Here is a 17,739-nt window from a genome sequence, read left to right on the forward strand (position 1 = left end):
TAATCTGATAAAACTGGGCATGTGCAGCAGCTCTGCTATGTCTCTTAAACTGCATGATGTGGCAGCAGCTCTAGTAATCGTGTTATATACCATTGCTATTGTTGTCATAATTTGAGCTACTTGCCAAGAGGATGGGGGTTTCTGGGCAACCAGAACCCCCCTGCATTTACCTATGCGTACACATGATCTGATGTGTACCCATCATGGCATGCTCCCATCCACTGTCATCGGGGTCGTCCCACCTGCTGCTCTGCACATCAGATGGGACAACCCGGCTGACAACAGCATGCAGCTGAATGCGGCTAATGAATGATAGATCATGCAGTAACGCATTATAACGTTTCTTGTGTATCAGCAACCAGTGTATCCCGGCTGCCACAATCGCCATCGTTGTACTGTGTACCCAGCCTTACTCTGCAATGTTGGTTTAAGGGCCAGGGTGTTTATTGAATATATAAGGATAATAAACTCACAAACTATGTAGGTTAAAATTTAGATAAACATTTATGATGACGACGTGGTAAAATGGAAACATCATTAATGTCGACATCTGAAAAAGGTTGATATTAACAGAATGTTGACATTGGAAATGTAGACATTGTCATGTCTACATTTCTGTTAAGATTAAGGTTAGCCATAGGGGTAGTGTTAGTGGTTATGATAAGTGTTATAGTTAGGGATAGAATCAGACTTAAAGCACATTGTTGGCATTTCTCAATGTTGACATTACTTCATTGTCGACATTATGAATGTCTCATGTGAAAAGCCCAGTTGTAGTGCTTCTTACATTATGAACAGTAGTATTGCTCCTTATACATTATGCCCACAGTACTAGTGCCCCTTCCATTATGCCCACAGTAGTTGTGCCAATTACATTATTCCCACCGTAGTAGTGCTCCTTACACATTATGATCACCTTCATAGCGCCCCTTACACATTATGCCCACAGTGGTAGTGCACCTTGCACACTATACCCACAGAAGTAGTGCACCCTATATTATGCTCACATTAGTAGTGCTCCTTACACATTATGATCACCTTCATAGTGCTCCTTACACATTATGCCCACAGTAGTAGTGCACCTTGCACATTATACCCACAGAAGTAGTGCGCCCTACATTATGCTCACATTAGTAGTGCTTTTTACACATTTTGCCCACAGTAATAGTGTCCATTACATTATGCCCACATTAGTATTGGCCTTTCATTATGCCCGCATTAGTAGTGCCCTTACATTATGCCCACATTAGTAATGCCCCTTACATTATGCCCACATAAGTAATGGCCCTTACACATCATTATACATTACTTTCAGGAGTGAAGACACTTGATGGTACTGGGAGCCTGGCCTGCCGTCTTGAGGGGCGCTGCCCACCACTGCTGCTGTTAGCAGATGCATACAGGCTCATACAGTCCTCAGATCAAGGACTCCTCGCACAACACCTGCCGCAGCCCAATCCCATTGCGACTTGATGTCTCCCAGAACAGCACCCACCCCAGCAAAGTGTAACACCCAGGGGTTTGCGGGTGTGTCTACATGGCTGAGAGAGGTATCACAGGTGTTGGGTGGCTATGTGACGGACCTATCCCCTGAAATATTTCTCCCCATACCTTGTACTGTAGTACCTTGCTCAGAAAGGTAGGATAGATTGATACGAAACAGGAGTGAGTCAGCAATTGCAACAGGGTGTCTTTTTATTGAGCCGCAATGAACTCTGGATTGAGGATGATGATTGGTTAATTGGCATAAAATATTGAATTATCACAAGAAGAATTGGGCATCAAAGGAAGATAAAGAGAAGACAATTGGTTACAGTTCACATCACAACAGATCATTCGGAAATGCGAAAGAAAATCAATTCATCACAGATATTGGCATATTAGAATCACAATCACAATCTATAATGTGATAATGAGAAGAGTAATCAAAGACACAGTTTACAATAACAATTACCAAATTTCTAGCTTTCCCTGGCCAAGGTGTAATGATCTTCATCGGCATATAACGTTGGAGCTCTTGTAGAATTCTGTGGTGCCGCAACATTGCAATGGGGAAATTGGCACACATATATATATATATATATATATATATACAAGTGGCTGTGTCTGCGTTTTATTTCCTGAGTGCCGCTGTTCACTTTTCTCTACATGCCAGTGCTATCTGCATCTACTGAAGGCAACAGGGACAGTTATTACAAGTAACAGTGAGTGCCAGACCTACTGCAAACCATATATATATATATATATATATATATATCCAATGAATCCACACTCACTGCTGCAAATTACATCTTAGGCGGTGCTCCATAAAGGGCTCTCAAAAAGTCCAAAATATAAATGTCTTTCATCTCTACGTGAGAAACACCTGTGAGGTACAATAAATCTATAATCATTAAGAAAGTGGCGAGTGCCTATACTCTTCTTGGATATATATATATATGAACATCAAGCTGACTCACACAGTCAGCACAGAGAGGGTTCCTTTCCTTGACCTTAATGTGTACAAATCACACACAGGCTTCTTAGAAACAGAGCTGTATCGCAAGGAGACTGCTACCAACAGTCTCCTCTTTCAAACGAGTTCGCACTTTCCCCCCACCATTGAAAATATACCCAAAGGGGAATACCTTAGACTCAGACGCAATTGTTCTGAGGATCATATTTTCAAAAGCAAAAGTTGGGAACTTACCAATCGCCTTCTGGCCAGGGGTTATAGTAAACGGTCACTAAAACGAGCTTACCAGGCCACTACATTGGTGAAGAGGGAACGTCTGATTTTTGGGACTAACAACAAAAAAATTTCAGACAAAGAGGATACAATCAGATTTATACTCCGAATGGACCCTGTCCTGTCTCCTATTGTTGGCCCCACAGTACAGATGAGCTGGCGAAGATCTAGGAACATCAAGGACCATTTGGTTCAGAGCCATCTAATAACATCAACACGCAAGAAACCAGCCACACCGGGTTCCTTCCCCTGTGGCCAATGTAAGGCTTGTACACATATACTACAAACCAACATAGTTACTGATAAGTATGGACAAACAACAAAGATACAGCACTTCTTCAACTGCAATACCCAAGCAATAATCTATTGCATTACTTGTAGTTGCAATATTAAATATGTTGGTATGACCACTCGCAAATTAAAAGAAAGGACCTTGGAGCATTTGGGGAATATTCGGAACGCTTCTAAAGACCTGACACGTATGAAACAACTTACCACAGTTGCCAAACACTTTTACCTTCAGCACAAGGGCTCTACCAAAGAATTAAAAGTCTTTGGTCTAGACCGCATCCACCTGGGCATACGTGGGGGTGATCTAACTAAAGAACTATTTAAGAAAGAGAGCGAATGGATTTTTCGGCTTGGGAGTCTTCGACCTGACGGACTTAATGAAAACATCAATTACAGTGTCTTTTTATAATTCACAATACATACAATTTTACTTGTCCTTTTAGCTCTCATTTTAATGGTTAATATTTTTCCTCCTCTTAATATATATTATTTAATTAGTATTGCTTTACTAGTCCTTTTTACTAAACATGTCACTAATTCTTCATTTCTTCCTTCCCCCATATATGCCATATGCTTTCCCATTCCCACTCTAATCAGCATCGTCCTCACTAGTCCTTCTTACTAATTATGCCAACAATCTTTTTATCTCTTCCCTCCCCCATTCATGCCACATGTCTCCCCATTCCCATCTTCCTATCCATCACAACGTTTAAAACCTCTCCCCTTCTTTCCTTTTCCGTCACCCAACTTATCATATCTCCCATTTCACTAACCCCCATCATTCCTCTGCTATCCCTATTGGCATTCATTGCAATCCTAGCTTACACCTGAGTGCTCACCCACACCGTCCACATCACGGTTAATTTTTCCTTCACTATCAAAAATTTTTTTTCACAAAGTACCTCATTGGTTATAGTTTACCCATGCTGCACCTGGATTATGCTTCCAATTTCCCATTCCTCATTTGCGAACCCCATGTCTCACTTCACCATAGTTATAATCCCCCTATTTTTTCCCTCATCACCTTTTCCTCCTCCCTTTATAGTCACCCACTCCAGTGTTCATCAATACACAAGTAAGGCAACAACTTAATAACCAGCCCCTCCTCCCAATTTTTCAATAGTAGCATTTTCTATTCCTTATAACAAACACTCTATAGCCGCTGAGGGTGATCTTTAACTCCTGATACTACAGGATCCTAATGGCTTTAAGCAATATACTTTATTATAAGTGCTTATTTAGCTATTTGTGATCACCTACTTTCTGAATTTTATTCATATTAGCCTTACACAGTATTTCTTATCAGATGCACCGATCTCTATTTTCAACTACGCATGGGTTATCTATTTTTGTCACATATTTAAATTGACTGCATACAAAGATTGTATAGTCAGCTTGTCTCTGGTTTTTGTAACTCATTTAGATTTTTTCTCCGTCATTGGATATTTGTTCCCTAAATATTGAATGGTCATTTAACTTTATCTTTATACTTTTTCCTTCATTTTCCTAACTGACTATTGTCTAGTGGACTCTCATCCCCGATCCAGGGTACACGGCGCCACGGTGTGACAGTCATTCTACTCTGCCTAACGTGGAAAGCAGATCCACGTACTATTTGTTCTATATTTCTATCATTCTATACTTTCATATATAGGGGCACTCTCATTGGTAGATATCCCTCCTACTATCATACCACGCTGCTTGTGCCCGATCTCGTCCGATCTTGGAAGCTAAACAGCGCTGGGCTGGGTCAGTACCACGAGAGGAGACTCCCTGGGAATACCCGGTGTTGTAGGATAGGAACTATTCCCCTTCCTCTGAAGGGTGGACACCAACAGCAGTATCACCACTATTTATACTTCTTTCAGCCTTTTTCTTCTCTATATCCTCCTTCATGAGGATCTAATTTTTATGAGCACAGCCAGACATCCAATCTGAATTTATGCCATATGATTTCACGGGTAACTAACAAAGTGTATAATATTGACCCAATGTAATCAGTCTTTCTATGACAAAATATGTACACCGACCTCCTCCGTGGGTCCCGTTAATACAGATTATCTGTACTGGTCAGGAGAAACGGGTGTCAGACTATATAGTGTCTGCAACCTTTCTAAATCTTTCCTTCATGATTTACAGACCAGAACATTTTAACATAACTTTTTACAAAATCTTTTTGCACTTTTTGTGCATTTTTCCTTAGGATCGTAGAAGGATATTTGTTCTTAACTAATTAACTAATAAACTCATATTTTAACATAATCTTTTCCAATTTAAGAATTTTCTTCTTTTTCTTTTTCTAAGAGTGCGCCCACACAAGAGCTTTCTTTTTCTCCCACTGCTAGTACTTGTACTCCCTGGCTCTGGGCGCACCACCAAATAAGGACTATTACTGAAAGATGGTATCTCTCTTTTCCTTGGTTCAATTGTCCGCCTTTGGTTTCAATAATATCAATAACTGATTATATTCCAGTGCCCAGTCGCTCCCTCTTTTTGTACATTACAATTGTCTATGCTGTAGGTTAAATACAGCCTCTGACTGGAGCACGGTTTTCTGATAAATTTATTTTCCCTATTACTTTTTCTCTATACCTTTCCTTCCGATCCCCCTTTTTTAGCATTCTTTGAGCAATCATTCTCTTAATACCCATTAACATACGATATTCCTGGAAGACATACAATCCGCTAACAGGCTCTCCTAAACCGAGTATGACCACTTTCTCACTTAAGACCGAGCTATCTAAACGGCCCAATACTAATATCACAGATCCTTTTTCTGACACGTACGAACATACCATTCCTAACTCAGATTGGCGTTCCTCTTTTTCTAAATTACAAAAAAATCTACAAAAGAGAACTCGCCTATCATGGGATGTTACTACGCTTGAGAATTATATCAAGCATAAAATCGTACCCCGTGGCCTCAGACCTAAGGTATTTCCCTCCTTTCCACTCGCAAGTGACAACCTGAAGAGTGAATGGGAAACAGTACTACTAAAGTGTTCCCATGAATTACTTCACCTCCTGGTGAAACACGACACTCTTTTACTCGATCGGGTTGAAAAAGAGATAGACGAAATTGGCAAGACTTTGGAAATCTGGGAGAAGGACACACATTTTCAAGCAGCTTTTGAAAAACACAAAAGAGAGATCGAACAATATGAACAGACCATAGTGGATCGCAAGAGGACAAAATTCATCCGTGACAAACGGGACTTTGCAAGAGGGGACATCTTCAGGTGGAATCCCGTACCCCCAAGTAGAAACCGTCCACTGAGGGATGACCCAACCATTTCAGAATTTGAGTCGTCTACCAGTGGTGAATCAGCAGGTGAAACTTTTGAAAATCAAGAAGATTACGCTAGCTTTCATCCTCGTTTTTTAGGATCAGGTCAGAGATCGAGAGGCCGCGTCAGAACTCGAGGAAAACAAGGAGAGGGGGAAAGGAGAAGCGACGAAAGAAACTCAGACTGGGATCCACCAAGGCAGGTACGATATCCGGCTCGGCAGAGGAAAACAGTGAGATAGATTCCAATAATCTCCTGCAGGTCATCAATCTAACCACTAGACCCCTCTCTCCCGACCATATGTCGGTACTTACCAAGGGACTCTCCTTCTCACCGTCCAAGTCTTTCAATAGATTCTCCTGGGAAAAAGATCTTCGACTTTTCGGTAGGAAACTCCTCCTCAAAAAATGATTTAACAGGCACCAAGGGATACAAGCGGAGGACAGCCCCGATCCAGAACTCACTATGGAGGACTTGAATGCGATCCAAGATCTGGAAGAATTACAAGCAGAATCCATCATGGATGCATCTGCCTCACATAGACCCCAATGCAGACCCAAGTCTTCCTTCTTTCCCGGAGATAAGGGTTTTCTTGAATAGAGTTGCTAAAGAATTCGACGACATATATGCTCAAACCAGACAGGGCATCCACCGTTTCCCCAAGAACCTCAAATTTCAGGAACGCAAAGCATTACAAGATCTGGAAACTTGGCACGATGTTATCTTTAAACCGTCTGATAAAGGTGGGAATATCGTACTTTGGCCACGGGATATGTATATTACTGAGGCACAACGACAACTCAATAATACCTCCTGCTATAAGAAACTCCTCAGTAATCCAACCACGAGATTTTTGCAAACTTATACTTCTCTAATACAGAATGCAGCAACCCAGGGCACTATCACCAGATCAGAACTCAAATACTTGACAGTTCAGAACCCCAAAACATCTACCCTTTATTTACTTCCTAAGGTACATAAAGATGTGTCTGTACCCCTGGAAGACTCATAATGTCTGGAAATGGTGGTTTATTAGAACAACCAAGTCGGTTTCTCGATCTTCACCTCCGGGATTTTGTCCTATCATTACCATCCTACTTGCAAGACACGTCTGATTTAATACGTAAGATACACAATATATATTGTGAAGATAATTTCCTACTGGTTACATTAGATGTAGAATCACTCTACACGAGTATCAATCACCATCACGGAATTCAAGCTGTCAAATACTTCCTGGATCAAGGAGGGATGAGTGCCTTTTCTGAGTTTCTCCTGGTGCTACTGGATTTTGTTTTGTCCAAAAATTACTTCGTCTTTCAGGACCACTTCTTTTTACAAATAAGAGGAACAGCGATGGGCGCAGCCTGCGCCCCCACCTACGCCAATTTATTTTTAGGATGGTGGGAACACTTTCAGGTTTTCTGTCCAAGCAATGAGAAGTATACCAACCATGTGGTATTATGGTTACGATACATCGATGATGTTTTCATCATCTGGAATGGAGAAAAGGACCTGCTAATGGAATTTATTGGATTACTTAATAACAACCACTTGAACATCAAGCTGACTCACACAGTGTTATGATTCCAGCACTCCTGACCAGAGGAGATCTTATGACAATGACCAGAGCGCTGGAATGGAATGCTGGTAATGGGAGCAGGAAAGACTAGTTGCCCCTGGCGCCCTAACTCTATTGTCTCACCCGTGCTATCGGAGATCCCTTGCGAGACTATGGTTTCTTGAGCCCATGGCAGCCACGTTTGAAGGGCGGATTATGTCTGCCCAACTCCGGTGCCCCCCGGTCTTAATGAGAGACAAAGGGAAATCCGAGGCAGGATGATAACAAGAGGACCTCTGACTGACAACAGGCCAGGGGCAACAAGCTAACTAGCAAAGACCTGAAGTATGTACGGAAAAACCGCCAGGGAAAAGGACAACCAAAAATTCCCATGTCCAATACTCCTACCCAGCACCGCCGGATACCAGAGTGGACCTGTGGAAGCGGAACCCTCCGCAAAATGCTCCAAAACACAAATAATAAATGGTAAAGCGGCCAAGCCACAACACACGGCAAAGCCGCGACTCACGAACACCACTAGATGTTAAACGGTGATCAGTCAGGACTCCAGGAACAAGATGACAACTTCCGAGTACAGGACTACTGAAGACTGGAACGACCGGATACAGCAAGACTGGAAACAGACTCTCAGCAAACAAGGACAGCATGCAGGAAGCTATTACCGGCGTCTGTGAGAAGCCCTGAGAGTGCATATAAACAGGAGTCCTCCAATCAGCTGCTGACAGGGCTGATTACATAAATGCCGTGCAGCTGCCTTGCTGCACGGCCAGGAAACAGGTGCACAATCATTTTAACTGGACCCATCAACGGGGAACGCGGTCCGCCAGTGGCGTCCCCGTTGCTAGGGTCCGTGCGGCTCAGTGCGCCCGGCGTCTAGCGTTGCCAGGGAGCCGGCGGCTGTACGCGTACGGCGTCCCTGCTTGCTAGGCGCCGGGCCGCACCGACGAGCGGACCCCGGCGCCTAACAGTACCCCCCCTTGAGGAGTGGTCAAGGAACCCCTAAAGCCCGGCTTCCGAGGAAATTCACGAAAAAATGCCCTCTTGAGCCTCGGGGCATGAAGATCCTTATCCAGGACCCAAGACCTTTCCTCTGGACCATAGCCTCTCCAGTGAACCAGAAAATAAAGCCTGCCCCGGGACAATTTGGAATCGAGAACCTTCTCCACCAGGAACTCCTGTTGTCCCTGTACATCCACTGGAGATCTTCCCTGAGAGATCTTCCGAGGAAATCTACTGGAAGAAACGTATGGTTTCAACAGGGAGCAATGAAACGTATTTCCAATCCGGAGAGATCTTGGTAAACGTAACCGGAAAGCAACTGGGTTGACTTTTTTAATAATATGAAATGGTCCAATAAATTTGGGTCCCAATCTAGCCGAGGATTGTCGAAGTCTAATGTTACGAGTCGACAACCATACCCTATCTCCCACCTTAAAAGTGCAAGGACGTCGGAGCCTGTCAGAAAAAATTTTCTCTCGAAAGGCCGCTTTTCTGAGAGCAAGGTGCACTTTTTTCCAAATGGCTCTGAGATGGGAGGTTAAGGTTAGCGAGGAAACTGAGGAATGTTGAAAAAAAGAATTAGCTCTGGGGTGAAAACCAAAAACTGAAAAGAATGGAGACACATTAGTGGAGGAATGACAAGAATTATTGTAAGCAAACTCCGCCAATGGAAGAAACTCGGACCAATCATTCTGGAGTTTGGCTGAGTACAAACGCAAACACTGTTTCAATGATTGGTTAACTCGCTCGGTTTGCCCGTTGGATTGGGGGTGGTAACCGGATGTTAATGACAATTTCATCTTTAATGAAGCACAAAAACCCTTCCAGAATTGTGCAATGAATTGTGGACCCCGATCAGAAACAATATCAGTGGGCAACCCATGAAGTCTGAAACCATGGCGGAGAAACAAAACTGCCAAACCTTGGGCAGATGGCAGTCGGGGAAGAGCAATGAAATGAGCCATCTTGCTAAAACGGTCCACCACCACCCATATGACTCGGAATCCGGCTGAAAGGGGAAGGTCTACCACAAAATCCATGGAAATATGAGACCATGGCCTGAGGGGGACATTTAAGGGCATAAGTTGCCCGATAGGCAAGGAACGGGGAACCTTATGCTGTGCACAAACCTGACATGAAAAAACAAACTCCTTAACGTCTTTAGAAGACCAGGCCACCATACTGAGCGGTAGACTAACTCCAAAGTCTTAGAGATCCCCGGATGCCCAGAAACTTTGTTATCATGGAACTCAGTCAAAACAGTAGCTCTCAAAAACTCAGGGACGTAAAGACGACCAGCAGGAGTATTTCCAGGAGCTTGGTGTTGAAGCTGTTTTAACTGGGTAAATAAATCTTGTGTGAGGCCTGCCCAAATGACTGAAGATGGAAGTATGGGAGTAACAGGACTGTTATTGTGAACCGGAAGAAAACTGCGTGACAGGGCATCCGCCTTGGTATTCTTGGAACCTGGCCTGAAAGTGATAATAAATTTGAAACGAGAAAAGAATAAAACCCAACGAGCCTGCCGGGCATTCAGCCGCTTAGCTGATTTGATGTATTGCAGGTTTTTATGGTCAGTCAATACTGAAATAGTATGTGTTGCTCCCTCCAGCCAATGCCTCCACTCCTCGAAAGCCCATTTTATTGCCAGTAACTCCCGGTTACCAACGTCATAGTTGGATTCAGCGGAGGAGAATTTCCTGGACATAAAGGCACAAGGATGTAGTTCCAGAGACTCCGGATCCTTTTGAGATAGGATAGCCCCCACTCCAACCTCCGAGGCATCAACCTCCACAACGAAGGGCAATTCTGGATTGGGATGTCTGAGGACTGGAGCCGAGACAAAAGCTTGTTTCAGGGCCCGAAAGGACAACTCAGCTTCATGCGACCAGTTGGTAGGATCCGCTCCTTTCTTTGTCAGAGCCACAATGGGAGCAACCAGGTCGGAAAAAGAATGAATGAACCTCCTATAATAATTCGCAAACCCTAAAAAGCGCTGAATTGCTTTTAAATTGGTGGGTTGCGCCCAACTAAGGATGGCCTGGAGCTTCTTAGGTTCCATGAAAAATCCCCGAGGGGAAATAATGTACCCTAAAAAAGATACCTCCGTGACATGAAACTCACATTTCTCCAGCTTGGCATATAGATGATTCTCACGTAACTTTTGAAGAACCTGACGCACCTGGGTAACATGTTGTTCAATTGTGTCAGAATAAATCAGGATGTCGTCTAAGTAAACGACCACGAATTTCCCTAGGAAGTCACGGAGCACATCGTTAATGAGGTCCTGGAAAACTGCTGGAGCGTTAGACAAGCCGAACGGCATCACCAGGTACTCGTAGTGACCCGACTGAGTACTGAAGGCCGTCTTCCACTCATCTCCAGACTTGATTCGGATGAGGTTATACGCTCCTCTTAGGTCAATTTTAGAAAAAATCACAGCCGAACGCAGCTGATCAAAGAGGACAGAAATCAGCGGCAGAGGATAAGTATTTTTAACTGAGATTTTATTCAGGGCTCTAAAGTCAATGCAAGGCCTAAGCGAGCCATCCTTTTTCTCCACAAAGAAGAAGCCTGCACTTAAAGGAGATTTTGATGGCCTAATAAATCCTTTCCCTAGGCTCTCCTTAACATAATCATTCATGGCCGCAGTTTCTGGCCCAGATAAAGCATATAACCTTCCCTTTGGCAATGCGGCACCAGGAATTAGCTCAATAGCACAATCATAAGGCCGATGTGGAGGCAGAATGTCTGCATTGCCCTTGGAGAACACATCAGCAAACTCTTGGTATTCCACGGGAATGAGTTCAGGAATGGCAGCTGCTATTCTGACTGGAAACGTAATACATTCCTTATCACAGAAGGTACCCCATTGTGAAATCTCCCCCGACCGCCAATCAATGGTGGGATTATGAAAGGCCAGCCAAGGGTGACCCAGAACCACTGGAACTGCTGGGCAATGGGTAAGGAAGAACTCGATTTTTTCAGAATGAAGAGCTCCTACCGTAAGTAGTACAGGGGGTGTACAGAGGGAAATAACCCCATTGGACAGTGGACTCCCATCTAAGCCATGCATGGTGACACACCTACCCAAAGATAACTGAGGAATGCCTAAGGCCTTAGCCCAAGTTAAATCCATAAAGTTTCCTGCAGCTCCACTGTCAACAAAAGCCGACACCGAAGAACTGAGGCTGACAAAAGAAACTTTAGCTGGGACTAAAAGGGAGTTATTTGAGGAGATAAGCTGCAGACCTAGGTGAACCCCCTCACAATTCACCTGGTCGAGGCGTTTCCCGACTTGTTCGGACAATTACGAGCAAAATGTCCCTTACCCCCACAGTACAAACAAAGACCAGAGTTTTGCCTTCTGGCTCTTTCTTCAGGAGACAGCCGGGAGAGACCCATCTGCATGGGCTCCTCTACGTCCTCAGGAATGGAATATACACATGGAGTTGACCTGACAGGAGCTCCTTTTTCAGCCCTCCGCTCTCTGAGACGACGATCAATCTTAATAGAAAGCTCCATGAGTTTATCGAGAGTCTCAGGAGCGGGATACTGAAGGAGACTGTCTTTTATAGACTCTGATAAGCCGAGGCGAAACTGACTGCGCAGGGCTGGGTCATTCCAGCCACAGTCGTTCGACCAACGGCGAAACTCCGTACAATAAACCTCTGCAGGATTCCTACCCTGTCTGAGAGCGCGCAACTGACCTTCAGCGGATGCCTCTCTATCAGGGTCATCATACAATAGCCCTAAAGACCCAAAAAAGGCGTCTACTGACAACAAGGCCGGATCCTCTGCTTTCAAACCAAATGCCCAGGTCTGAGGATCCCCCTGGAGCAAAGAAATAATAATCCCAACCCGCTGAGATTCAGTACCCGAGGAGATCGGTCTTAAACGAAAATAAAGTTTACAGGATTCTTTAAAATTAAAAAACTCTTTCCTATCACCAGAAAAACGGTCAGGCAAATGCATCTTTGGTTCAGGGACTACCCTCGGGGAAGTTCGCAAAAGATCTTCCTGCGACTTCACCCGAAGGGAAAGATCCTGAACCATCTGAGTAAGTTCTTGAATCTGGCTGACTAAGAGCTGACCAGGATTTGGCCCTAAACCTGTTGGATTCATGAGGCCGATAAACTCTTACAAAACTGAATGAGAAAAAAATTAAACCCCGTTTAATTTTAAGTTTTGGTGTGGCCGGTAATAATGTTATGATTCCAGCACTCCTGACCAGAGGAGATCTTATGACAATGACCAGAGCGCTGGAATGGAATGCTGGTAACGGGAGCAGGAAAGACTAGTTGCCCCTGGCGCCCTAACTCTATTGTCTCACCCGTGCTATCGGAGATCCCTTGCGAGACTATGGTTTCTTGAGCCCATGGCAGCCACGTTTGAAGGGCGGATTATGTCTGCCCAACTCCGGTGCCCCCCCGGTCTTAATGAGAGACAAAGGAAAATCCGAGGCAGGATGATAACAAGAGAACCTCTGACTGACAACAGGCCAGGGGCAACAAGCTAACTAGCAAAGACCTGAAGTATGTGCGGAAAAACCGCCAGGGAAAAGGACAACCAAAAATCCACTTGTCCAATACTCCTACCCAGCACCGCCGGATACCAGAGTGGACCTGTGGAAGCGGAACCCTCCGCAAAATGCTCCAAAACACAAATAATAAATGGTAAAGCGGCCAAGCCACAACACACGGCAAAGCCGCGACTCACGAACACCACTAGATGTTAAACGGTGATCAGTCAGGACTCCAGGAACAAGATGACAACTTCCGAGTACAGGACTACTGAAGACTGGAACGACCGGATACAGCAAGACTGGAAACAGACTCTCAGCAAACAAGGACAGCATGCAGGAAGCTATTACCGGCGTCTGTGAGAAGCCCTGAGAGTGCATATAAACAGGAGTCCTCCAATCAGCTGCTGACAGAGCTGATTACATAAATGCCGTGCAGCTGCCTTGCTGCACGGCCAGGAAACAGGTGCACAATCATTTTAACTGGACCCAGCAACGGGGAACGCGGTCCGCCAGTGGCGTCCCCGTTGCTAGGGTCCGTGCGGCTCAGTGCGCCCGGCGTCTAGCATTGCCAGGGAGCCGGCGGCTGTACGCGTACGGCGTCCCTGGTTGCTAGGCGCCGGGCCGCACCGACGAGCGGACCCCGGCGCCTAACACACAGTCAGCACAGAGAGGGTTCCTTTCCTTGACCTTAATGTGTACAAATCACACACAGGCTTCTTAGAAACAGAGCTGTATCGCAAGGAGACTGCTACCAACAGTCTCCTCTTTCAAACGAGTTCGCACTTTCCCCCCACCATTGAAAATATACCCAAAGGGGAATACCTTAGACTCAGACGCAATTGTTCTGAGGATCATATTTTCAAAAGCAAAAGTTGGGAACTTACCAATCGCCTTCTGGCCAGGGGTTATAGTAAACGGTCACTAAAACGAGCTTACCAGGCCACTACATTGGTGAAGAGGGAACGTCTGATTTTTGGGACTAACAACAAAAAAATTTCAGACAAAGAGGATACAATCAGATTTATAGGCACTTTCTGTCCCGAATGGAAGATGCTGAAAGAGGCCATTACTAAACATCTCCCCATACTCCGAATGGACCCTGTCCTGTCTCCTATTGTCGGCCCCACAGTACAGATGAGCTGGCGAAGATCTAGGAACATCAAGGACCATTTGGTTCAGAGCCATCTAATAACATCAACACGCAAGAAACCAGCCACACCGGGTTCCTTCCCCTGTGGCCAATGTAAGGCTTGCACACATATACTACAAACCAACATAGTTACTGATAAGTATGGACAAACAACAAAGATACGGCACTTCTTCAACTGCAATACCCAAGCAATAATCTATTGCATTACTTGTAGTTGCAATATTAAATATGTTGGTATGACCACTCGCAAATTAAAAGAAAGGACCTTGGAACATTTGGGGAATATTCGGAACGCGTCTAAAGACCTGACACGTATGAAACAACTTACCACAGTTGCCAAACACTTTTACCTTCAGCACAAGGGCTCTACCAAAGAATTAAAAGTCTTTGGTCTAGACCGCATCCACCTGGGCATACGTGGGGGTGATCTGACTAAAGAACTATATAAGAAAGAGAGCGAATGGATTTTTCGGCTTGGGAGTCTTCGACCTGACGGACTTAATGAAAACATCAATTACAGTGTCTTTTTATAATTCACAATATATACAATTTTACTTGTCCTTTTAGCTCTCATTTAAATGGTTAATATTTTTCCTCCTCTTAATATATATTATTTAATTAGTATTGCTTTACTAGTCCTTTTTACTAAACATGTCACTAATTCTTCATTTCTTCCTTCCCCCATATATGCCATATGCTTTCCCATTCCCACTCTAATCAGCATCGTCCTCACTAGTCCTTCTTACTAATTATGCCAACAATCTTTTTATCTCTTCCCTCCCCCATTCATGCCACATGTCTCCCCATTCCCATCTTCCTATCCATCACAACGTTTAAAACCTCTCCCCTTCTTTCCTTTTCCGTCACCCAACTTATCATATCTCCCATTTCACTAACCCCCATCATTCCTCTGCTATCCCTATTGGCATTCATTGCAATCCTAGCTTACACCTGAGTGCTCACCCACACCGTCCACATCACGGTTAATTTTTCCTTCACTATCAAAAATTTTTTTTCACAAAGTACCTCATTGGTTATAGTTTACCCATGCTGCACCTGGATTATGCTTCCAATTTCCCATTCCTCATTTGCGAACCCCATGTCTCACTTCACCATAGTTATAATCCCCCTATTTTTTCCCTCATCACCTTTTCCTCCTCCCTTTATAGTCACCCACTCCAGTGTTCATCAATACACAAGTAAGGCAACAACTTAATAACCAGCCCCTCCTCCCAATTTTTCAATAGTAGCATTTTCTATTCCTTATAACAAACACTCTATAGCCGCTGAGGGTGATCTTTAACTCCTGATACTACAGGATCCTAATGGCTTTAAGCAATATACTTTATTATAAGTGCTTATTTAGCTATTTGTGATCACCTACTTTCTGAATTTTATTCATATTAGCCTTACACAGTATTTCTTATCAGATGCACCGATCTCTATTTTCAACTACGCATGGGTTATCTATTTTTGTCACATATTTAAATTGACTGCATACAAAGATTGTATAGTCAGCTTGTCTCTGGTTTTTGTAACTCATTTAGATTTTTTCTCCGTCATTGGATATTTGTTCCCTAAATATTGAATGGTCATTTAACTTTATCTTTATACTTTTTCCTTCATTTTCCTAACTGACTATTGTCTAGTGGACTCTCATCCCCGATCCAGGGTACACGGCGCCACGGTGTGACAGTCATTCTACTCTGCCTAACGTGGAAAGCAGATCCACGTACTATTTGTTCTATATTTCTATCATTCTATACTTTCATATATAGGTGCACTCTCATTGGTAGATATCCCTCCTACTATCATACCACGCTGCTTGTGCCCGATCTCGTCCGATCTTGGAAGCTAAACAGCGCTGGGCTGGGTCAGTACCACGAGAGGAGACTCCCTGGGAATACCCGGTGTTGTAGGATAGGAACTATTCCCCTTCCTCTGAAGGGTGGACACCAACAGCAGTATCACCACTATTTATACTTCTTTCAGCCTTTTTCTTCTCTATATCCTCCTTCATGAGGATCTAATTTTTATGAGCACAGCCAGACATCCAATCTGAATTTATGCCATATGATTTCACGGGTAACTAACAAAGTGTATAATATTGACCCAATGTAATCAGTCTTTCTATGACAAAATATGTACACCAACCTCCTCCGTGGGTCCCATTAATACAGATTATCTGTACTGGTCAGGAGAAACGGGTGTCAGACTATATAGTGTCTGCAACCTTTCTAAATCTTTCCTTCATGATTTACAGACCAGAACATTTTAACATAACTTTTTACAAAATCTTTTTGCACTTTTTGTGCATTTTTCCTTAGGATCGTAGAAGGATATTTGTTCTTAACTAATTAACTAATAAACTCATATTTTAACATAATCTTTAGACTTCCGGGTACGGCGCCGATGCGTGCAGCAGCAGCAGTGTGAGCTCCGTGTGCCGCCCCAGCCCGCGCTAGCCCGCACGCTGCACATAGCGTTACAGCCCGCTCCCAGACCGCTCACCTGCCTGTGGGAACACCTCTGGCACCTGATGGATCGCTTCCTGGCCGCCCCAGAAGCGGCTAAGCCCCTCAAACAACGTCCTGCAAAAACGAAAGGGGATTCCAAGATGGCCACCGGACAGCAGACACAGCCGCAGCAGCAGCAAATACACACAGATCGTGAGTTACATTCCTCCTCTGACTCCTCTGTGAACACAGCTCTCCCTGTACATGCTGCCCCCTCTACACAGAAGTCTAATAAGACTACAGAGCAGGCTGAGGGCCCAATTACATACTCTGACATGGTAAAGGCAATTCAAGACTCCATTAACCCTATTATGGAATCTCATGCTGCCAAAGTCACACAGGCAGTGCATGACATCAAATCACAGTTTAAACAGCTTTCCAAACGGGTGCAGGCTAATGAACAGCGCCTCGGGGAGACATTTCATGACGTTGCCGATTTAAAGGAACAGTGCGCCTTTCTTCAGAAATCCCATTACCAGCTTCTTAATAAGGTCGACGATCTCGAGAATAGATCACGTCGAAATAATCTGAGGGTTGTTGGGCTGTCCGAAGCCCTTAAAGGGCCAGCACTCCTTTCCTTCATACAAGACACGCTGCCAGATCTGCTTGATATCCAAGATTCCTGCACGGGTATGATTGTGGAGAGGGCCCATCGCATTGG

The 17,739-nt window shown here is 44.2% G+C and overlaps 1 protein-coding gene and 2 pseudogenes across 3 annotated transcripts in view; all 3 read left to right on the forward strand.

The window, feature by feature from the left end:
- Positions 1-17,739, forward strand: part of SLC28A3 (solute carrier family 28 member 3) — a 483,890-nt gene that overhangs the window by 179,874 nt on the left and 286,277 nt on the right. The window lies entirely within an intron of this gene.
- On the forward strand, positions 4,699-4,817 carry LOC134932948 (5S ribosomal RNA; annotated as a pseudogene).
- Positions 16,366-16,484, forward strand: LOC134932956 (5S ribosomal RNA; annotated as a pseudogene).

The sequence above is a fragment of the Pseudophryne corroboree genome, chromosome 1, assembly GCF_028390025.1.
Source record: "Pseudophryne corroboree isolate aPseCor3 chromosome 1, aPseCor3.hap2, whole genome shotgun sequence".
Classification (NCBI taxonomy): Eukaryota; Metazoa; Chordata; class Amphibia; order Anura; family Myobatrachidae; genus Pseudophryne; species Pseudophryne corroboree.